The sequence below is a fragment of the Pinus tabuliformis genome, chromosome 8 (genome assembly GCF_031772625.1).
Source record: "Pinus tabuliformis cultivar Carrire ecotype Pingquan chromosome 8, CPIR1, whole genome shotgun sequence".
NCBI classification, from domain to species: domain Eukaryota; kingdom Viridiplantae; phylum Streptophyta; class Pinopsida; order Pinales; family Pinaceae; genus Pinus; species Pinus tabuliformis.
Window position 1 is genome coordinate 1,587,157,180 of NC_142294.1, and position 8,290 is coordinate 1,587,165,469.

An 8,290-nucleotide genomic window follows, 5' to 3' on the forward strand; every position below is an offset into this window, starting at 1 on the left:
ATCCTCATAATCGACCCCCTCCTTATGTGCAAAACCTTTTGCCACAAGCCTAGCTTTGTGCTTGTCAAGTGAGGCATCAGCTTTATACTTGTTCTTGTAGACCCACTTGCAGCCAATTGGTTTGGTTCCTAATGGAGGATCAACTAGCTTCCAAGTGCCATTCTTTATGAGGGCATCATACTCCTTTTGCATCGCTTCTTTCCATTCATCATGAGAAGCAGCTTATTTGAAGGAAGTTGGTTCAAAATCTGTAGACAAGTTCAATTCACAATCATAAGAAACATCCATATCAACAGGTGAATTAGAGTCATCTACATCGCCTCCATTTTGCCGGTTTGAATTTCTGGTTCCTGTCTTTCCAACTTCATCAGGATGAACACTTTCAAGTGTCTTTTTCAATCACTTTGGGGGACCTTTCTCAGATGGTCCAGGCTGCTCCGTTGATTGAGTTGGGACTGAATCAAGATTGAGTCTCCCAATTCTATCAATTACATCATTTAAAGCATCATCCGTTGTTGGAGTTTCATGTGGGGGAGAGTGTTCTTCAGAAGAAGATTCCACATGTTGATCTACTATAGGAATCCCCCCTTCAAGATGTGGAATCTGATTATCAAATTCTTGAAATGATTTTACTTTTGCAAATCTATCCAAGCGATCAAGTTGCCGCTCAACAACATTGTCAGTTTTGGATGATTCAAGGAGAATTACATCTCTAGATACAACAAACTTCTTATTTACTTCATCATAGAGGCGGTATGCTTTGGAGATGTTTGAATATCCCAGGAAGATACACTTACGACTTCTAGCACCAAGTTTGTTTCTATGTACCTTTGGTATCAAAGCATAATAGGTGGAACCAAAGACCCTGAGATGTTTTACCGAAGGAACATGTCCATACCACATTTCATAAGGAGTCTTGTTTCTTATAGCATTAGAGGGACATCTATTCTTTATATATGCAGCGCATAGAACAGCATCAGCCCAAAACATTATCTTTACATTTTTGAAGAAGAGCATGGATCGTACCATATTTAATATTGTTCTATTCATTCTTTTAGCTACACCATTCTGTTGGGGACTATAAGGCACAGTTGTTTGATGTTTGATCCCATGTTGGAGAAGATAGTTTTCAAATTCATTTGATGTGTATTCTTTTCCATTATCAGTGCGAATAGACCTAATATGAGATTGTGCACCATTTTCAATCCATTTATGAAAATTCTTGAATGTTTGAAAAGCATCAGATTTGTTCTTCAATAAGTAAACCCAACACATTCTGGTGTAGTCATCAATAAATGTGATGATATATTTATTTCCATTTGCAAAAGGAACATGCATTGGACCACATAAATCTAAATGAATTAGTTCAAGTTTTCTATGTGCTCTTGAATTCGAATCATGAAAAGATTGTTTGCTATGCTTTCCTAGAATGCAAGCATCACATTGCTTAAGTTTTCTAGGAATTGTAGGCAAACCAGCAACACCATTTTTCTTCAATAAGTGGAGACTGTCATAGTTCAAATGTCCAAATCTAGCATGTCATAATAAACTTGATGGAAATGTTCCTTCTTCATGATGAGAATTGTATGAGAAATGTTGTGCATGAGCAGATGTTCCTTGTAGTTTGAGAAGCCTTTCTTCTTCTATTTCCCTCATGACAAGTGAGTGGTCAGATGCTTTTCTCACCTCAAGCTTGCCATCAAACATATGAGTGGAGTGACCTTGCTAGTGGATGTGGACCAAGGACAACAAGTTTCTCTTGAGCTATGGGAGATATAAAACATGATCTAGAAGAAATTCTGGAAGACCAGGCAGTTTAAGCCTGATTGTGCCAAGCCCTGATGGCTTGATTTTTGATTGATCTGCAAAGTATACTGCTCCATCAACATTGTTAGTGAAATCTTCAAAAAAATCTTTTCTGTGAGTCATGTGGTAGGTTGCTCCTGAATCAAGCAACCAATCATTTTTCCATGAAGCAAGTGAAGCATTAAACAAATGTTCATTTGCTCCAATTTTACATTGTGCCTCAACATAGTGAGCGGATTCAGGTGCTTTACCTTTGTCTGTATCATCAGTTTTACCTTTCTGTTGGTTTTTTTTCTGCTCAATTTTGTCCCATGGTAGCTTGCATGTAGAGGCATCATGTGATCCATTTCTTTTGCAGCGAATGCACTGCAAATATGCCTTTTCTCCTTCAGAATGTATGCCCCCCTGCCTCTGAAATATATTCCTCTTCCTCTCTGTCCACCTCTTCCTCTTGTAGAATCTTGAGCAGGATGCTTTTCTTGATGAGCAAGGCACACAGTCTCTTCAGAAGATTTAGGGGCTGTCTTTTTTCCAAAAGCTTGCTCTCTTTCAGCAAAATTTTTCACAAGAGACTCAAAGGTTATATCTTTGAGATTTCCGTTTTCTTGCAACGACTCAAGATAATTGGAGTAAGTAGGATAAAGTGCCTTGAGAAAAGCGATAAGAGGAATATCCAATTCAACCTTAGTAGATTTGATATCATGCATTATAGACTTTACTTCAGATGCAAGAGCAAGAGGATCATTATTTTGCAGTTCAAGAGTGAAGAGTTTAATCATGAGTTGAACAACTTCAAGTGCAGAATGTGAGTCATAGAGTTCTTTCAGCTTTTGTAAGGCTTCAAAGGTAGTTGAATATGACGAAATATGGTGACTCACCTCTTCATTTACAGATGCTGCGATTAATGCATAAGCTTTGTTGTTCTTGTTTTCCCAAATGACGAGCTCTTTGTCTGAGGTAGGTTGTACTGGGTCATTGTCTCCTTCTCCGACACACACTCCTTTCCACAACTCATTGAAAATGAGGGTGTGTTTTATCATCCGGGACCATTTAGGATAGTTCTCCTTGCCAGTGAGAACTATTCCCACCATAGATATGATTGAATGCATTGTAAAATCCAAGAGTTGTAAAAATACTTCTGCTGCTAAAAGAAAATTGATTTTGATATCAAAATGTATTCTGGCCTCAAACAATATATTAAACACAGTCAAACGCAGGAGCGTTAACTATGATAGTCACTTTGAAAACAACTTTATGAAAACAACACTATGGTAGCCCAAACAACACTATATGCCATGTCCATCATATAAAAGGTAATGTGAAAAAAAAAAAGGCTAACACGCAAATCTGATTGCAGCATTAACTGCCTTAGGAGCACGCGCTTCACTCACCTTTTGAGGACGCTTGTGGATAACAATAGGCATCCAGTCTTGTGTTATAAGCCCGTTCGTTCAACTTGGCATCCTTTTCTTTAATATCGCACTCCACGCTAAATTTTCTCTGCAAACCCTCAATAGGTATGTCAAACCGGCAGTGCAGTGTCTAAGAAATAGCAGAAAAATAAACAAATATCCTAAGCTCCCAGAAAAGCAATGATATGCGTATTAACGCAGCCTATGTTCGAAGGATTCTCCATGCATGATACCATGTCCAGCAGGTTAAATAATCTAGAACACCACTTTCATTAGAAATAAAAATTGTTACATAATCAAAGGATTATGAACATCCATTATAGATCCTTCATATGTGCAGACTCCAGAGTTTAACCACAACGTTGTTTAAGCTCTTCTCCACGCCCTTGGGTTCAACTACTTTCACACGAAAACAGAACCAGAATGGTCTTTGATTAACTCCATAACAGGAAAATCAGTAAAGTAAGCAATACTTTTGGTTAGAACTAGATGTACCCAGACGCATTGGAAAGACAGGCGGGGGTGTAACAACACAAACAAAGTAGATTGGGCATAGCAGTAGATAGTGAGCTTGATGGTTTTCCAACGTTGCACTGCCTAGATTTCAATAAACAGCATGAAATTCGATCTGAAGAGTATACACAGCGTTGGATCAGAGTATACCATGTCAGGCCCTTCACAAATCAGCGTGGATACCATGTCAGACCATTCACAAAAAAAAATTAACGTACAGCGCTTCTTTCAGGACAGTATGGACAGTGCTGGACAGGACAACGCTTCAGAAGAGCAGGGCGCAGGTCTTATAAAATAGAATATGGCAGACAGAACGCAGGCAGTATCAGACAGGCACTCAGTCACTGAATTATATGGAGAGCAGAGGAGCAGACAAGGGAGTTACAAGGCACAAGAGCTAAAAAAAGGAGCTAGCTCTGATACCATGTCAGGCCAGGCAGTAACTCCACAAAGCAAAAATTGATTCGTGTATTATTCCATCAGGTAGGTCTTTGTTATATACAATACGGAGTGACTGTTCAGTTCATCTCCTGATGACTGTTCACATTCCTAATTTAATTATTTACATAAATTCACCCAATCATGAGGATTAGGAGTCAACAAATTTAATAGTAATTTATAAAATATATTTGAAACTATAAATTTGACATTTTTACACATTTAAGTTAAACATTATAAATTATAACTATTAATTTACATTAAAAAAATTAAGAGTTAGAATTGATTAGATTATTTTAAAAACTGCAGTCTTGTTCCTTATAAAAAAACAAAAAATCATTAAAATATATCTCAACCATCTTTATTGGAAACAATGATAATTTTTTTATCATATTAAATATTAATTTTTTCATCATTTAAAATTTAAAGTTTCTAGTTATGTCTCTAACTTGTATTTTTCGTCTCCAAAAAAATTAAATTTTATAAATTTACATAAAACTTTAAAAAATACCCTAACAAACAAATATCCTAGTAAATTAAAAATTTTACTTTACAAATTACCCATAAATTAAATTTTTTACATTGCACCTGAGATGAAATTGGAATTCCCAATAGGATATAACATAAATTTGAAATTCCCATCCAAATGAGGCTCCAAAACAAAGAGCTATCAGTGTGTTGTACAAATATAATAACATGACATGACCCCTTGTGGTTGATGTCCACCATTTTCTAACTATACTTCCAGTGGATTACATGTCATAAACAGCACGTGGGGATAGTTAAATCAATGAGCTACGACGTCCTGATCCAACCTGCCCTATAGCGTGCCCCCACGGCAATGCAATCTCTCCTTCACCAGTCATGTGGCACCAGCTACTCTAGGTGGTTCTTTGCAATATAATATTGCATGCACGCTAAGCATATCTCCTGTTTAGGAATTATCTAGAAGACAGTGATACTTTAAAAATATATATGTATATCACCATTTAAATGTTATAAATTTATAATTTTATTAAATAGTTAGGCCGATAGGCCTTCCTTTGAAAGAGCTTTTCGTCGACCTTTTGATTCTCAGATAGACATCTGGTGCATCTGGTTTAATTGACATCTGGCCTGTGTTTATGTGGTCTGATTGACATCTGTTCAAGTTAAATATCTCATATCTTTGTGACATCTGTACACAGATTTCTTTCTGACATCTATACACAAATTTCTATTGACATTTGTGCACACCGCCGGACTTCCAGAAGAATCAGTTTGAATTCATTATAGAGTTAGTTTTTGCTTTGAGTGCTTCTTGGTCAAGAAAATAACAGGATCGCTTTAAAATGATATCCTGGTGCCAAGAATAGCGGTTAATCTGTTTCTTTTGCAGAGCTTTAATCTTCGGCAATTTTGATTAGGGAAACTTAATACAGATCATGGGAGATTTTTAGTCAAATTCAAGCCAAACTTAAGCCACAAGATCAGTGCGCGAGGAAATAAATCAATGCCTGTATTTTCCACTCAAATGCAAATGGCATAAAGTTTTCACAATCTGGAAAAGGAAACAGACCTATTGTTAAAGCCACTGTAAATAACCCTCATTTGCTTTAGAATGGAAATTTTTTTTTTTGGTTGGTAGATTGATTAAGCTCTCGGGTTTTCTACCGTAAATAACTATGTTTTCCTTTGGAAGGAAATTCCTTGCCTGTGGATTGCTTGAACTCTATTGCTTTTCCTGGTGTAAATAACTTTCTGTAGCTTTAGAAGATAATCCTCTTTTTCCTCCTTTTCTTTTGGAAGAAGAATCCTCTTTTGATAGGTTGAACAAATTTGATCTGAAAAAAAAAAAAACGTCTTATCAGTCGGCTCTGATATTTCGTAGCTTTCTTCTTCTTTTTTTGAGAGTCTTCAATTAGGGAGCATTCTCAAGGGTTCGCCCGCTGTAGCTGGATCATTATTATTTAAGAAATATTTTCAGCGCCAGAGCAATATTAAATCCGGCGAACTGTAGTTTATCTTCATTATTTTTCGCAGATTTTGAGAAAAAATTTCAGATACATATTTCAATATAGTGTTTTCAATCTTTAAAGAACAATAGATATCGTTGATAATTTTTTTAGATTTTCCGATTTCATTTTGATTCTCGAAAGTAAACTAAATTTTATATTTAGGGATTTCGTTTTCTTTACGCAGATGTAAGAGATTCAATACTCTGGGCCGTCAAAGCTTCCATATGGTCAAGCGGTGCGCACAATTTTATGAAACCATGTGCCGAAGTAGGAAACATCGAAGCCTACTACACTCTAGGCATGGTAAGCGCACTGATTCTTTAATAAAAGTTCGCGTAGTAGCCCATGAGATTACTTTATTTAAACGTTTACGATTCCAGAGAGCCGCCTTAATTTAATCCCCCTTCATGTGCAGATCCGATTCTACTGTCTTGAAAACCGAGGCGGTGGAGCGTCATTGATGGCCAAGGCTGCCATTTCATCACACGCCGCAGCCCTATACTCCCTAGCCATCATTCAATTCAACGGCAATGGAGGCACAAAGAAAGACAAGGATTTCAAAGCCGGGGAAGCCCTGTGCGCCAGGTCAGCATTTCTTGGCCACGTGAACGCCTTGCGAGAGCTCGGCCACTGCCTGCAGGATGGTTACGACGTTACCAAGAACATAGCCGAAGGAAGGAGCTTTCTCGTCCAGGCCAACGCCTGGGAGCTCGCCTCAATCTTGCCCGCCCATTACTTCAGAACACATCAAGATACACGGCTCCAGCCTTTTGAACCATGGCTCAAGAACCTAAATGGCGGCAACAGACGGCAAAATCATCTCAATCCTATTGATTTATTTTGGTCCTAAGTTGAATGCAAACAGAGATGGATCCACCAAATTTTTTGACAAGTTTGGATCTGAATATGGGGAAACAATTTATGAGAAACCTAAATATTAAGAAAAATAGACACTTGGACCAGAAACATAGAGAATTCATATTTCTTTTATCTATTTTGCTCCAAATCACTCTCACAAATCTAAAAAATGCGAACTGTAATGAGAAACATTGATTGTGTACTTTAGGATGGGGAAGGGGGTACTTTATATGCAAAAGATATTATTTTAAGGTCCCACACTTTGACTATTTTATTTTTTATTTTATGTTTTTTCATGTGATTTTAACCTAAATGATTTTCTTTGGAGGATCAGCCAACCCAACGTTTCTAGCAAGTTGAAAAAAGGACTCCAGCAGAGCCTTCAATGCTTCAGTTCAGAAACATATCTAAGTTAGGGCTTCATTCTCTTTTTTGCATAAATAGTGGTTTTTGTAAATTTTATTTCAGATGTTTAATCAACAAAGTTTCTCTCAGATATCTCTTCCTCCATTAGAATCGGATTTGCAGGTGCAATCTACTTGGTTGTGACTTGTGAGAGTGTCCCCAATACTTATTTTATGCTTTTAGCTCTTACTTTTGATATTTTGAGCTTCATGTCTATTATATTTCTGCTTTTACTTTTAGGTCAAATCAGTATTGAAGTATCGGTTTTCCATTTGCTTTCAGGTACATTACAGTCCTAACAACAAATCACTGGTAGTAGAGAAATTACACAAGGTTTATCTAGGCCTTCTATGTCTGCCATACTTCTAAAGCATACATAAACAACATTACTCTTTTCACATAGCAAAAAAGCTAAAGAAATCTGATAAACCTTTTCGGCCAGTACCAGCACACAGGATCTCACAAGACCAGAGGTTTTGGGAAGATTCTGTCCTCACTTGGAATAATCACTATCCAAGCTCTCTCAAGGAAAAATCTTTCATTTCCAAATTATGGAATCTGATTCCAAAGTTTGTCGTTTGGAAAATTTGGAATAAGATCATCTTCCATTAAGGCAAGGGAAGCCATGAAAGCAACGGTGTTCATTAGTGAAAAAATTAGGGCCTGCTGCAAAAGATCAAAATGAGGCAATCAATTATACAGACAAGTAATTGCAATGGGTGAAAGGCTGGGGTCTTGAAGAGTGGACTTAATTTTCAGATTCCCCACCTGAGATTCTTTCCCCAGTTCAGCCCACTCTCTCATGTATATGGTAATCTATTCTTCCTTGATGGGAGAGCAAAATGAAACCTAAGCAGAGCA

General features: G+C 37.2%; 1 pseudogene; it reads left to right on the forward strand.

Moving 5' to 3' along the window:
• The first annotated feature begins 3,834 nt into the window (after positions 1–3,834).
• Positions 3,835–7,233, forward strand: LOC149242117 (F-box protein At1g67340 pseudogene; annotated as a pseudogene).
• The last annotated feature ends 1,057 nt before the right edge of the window (positions 7,234–8,290 follow it).